This window comes from Orbicella faveolata, unplaced genomic scaffold (assembly GCF_042242905.1).
Source record: "Orbicella faveolata isolate gen_17 unplaced genomic scaffold, um_ofav_v1 contig_4, whole genome shotgun sequence".
Lineage (NCBI taxonomy): Eukaryota > Metazoa > Cnidaria > Anthozoa > Scleractinia > Merulinidae > Orbicella > Orbicella faveolata.
This window is the reverse complement of record NW_028301569.1, coordinates 6,381,552-6,382,500: the sequence shown is the minus strand read 5'-3', so window position 1 is coordinate 6,382,500 and position 949 is coordinate 6,381,552.

Sequence of the window (949 nt, the reverse complement as noted above, 5' to 3'; positions counted from 1 at the left end):
GGGAAACTTCACATGAAATAGATTAGTTAAAACGAAATTGATTCGCTGAATTGACTATAAAAAGACACTTATGAGCTGATTTGTTCCTTAAAGGAGCTCAGTCACGGTTTGCACATTTTGAAAAGTTTAGCCTAAATTTTTCAAATTCGTCGTTTGCAATCCGTGTCAATCTTCGCCATCCTTGACCATCCTCGTTCCTTTATGGTTTATTATTATCTCTTTGGTGTTTTTCTATCCTGTTAAACTATTATTTTCAGGTTTCCTTGCATTTAAAGGAGATTTTGTACGTGGCCAAAAAAAAAAGAAAAGACAAAACAACCTGATTAAGCCCCGTTAATATTGACATGAAATGTGGTTTCCGCTAGCTGAGGAAATAATGAGGCGGAAAACGTTTTTCTCACACAAGGATGAGAGCCTGAATACAAGTGTATGAGGGGGGGGGGGGGGGGGTGGGGTTCCGGTCACCTGGCTTGCACAAGATTCAATTTCTGTTTTGCCATCCGCCATCGCCTGACATGCCCCACTACCCACCCGTGAAGTTTTTTCTAGAGTCTGTTTAGTTGCAGTGAATTTATTCCCTAGCAACTTTTTTGTGCCGTTGTAAAACAGTTATGTCGATATGTTAAAAAAGGTCAGGCTTCGTGGTTCGGCTAGGCATTGCTCCTGAATTAATACTTTATCGTTGACAGTAATCAAGTTTATTGTACTATTTCAGATCCAAAGAAATTCAGTAAAGGCAAAACACCAGACCACTAGGTATGTTGAAATTAGGTAGATTCATTCCATCAATTATTGATATAATGAGTTGAAAAGTAAAAACAAAATGATACATACCGTCTAATTTGTTCCCCAATATCGAAAATAAAATGGAAAAAAAATGAAAATAAGTTATTTCAAGGAATCCATACGTTATTGTTAACATAAATTAATATTCTTTTGTGTCATTTCA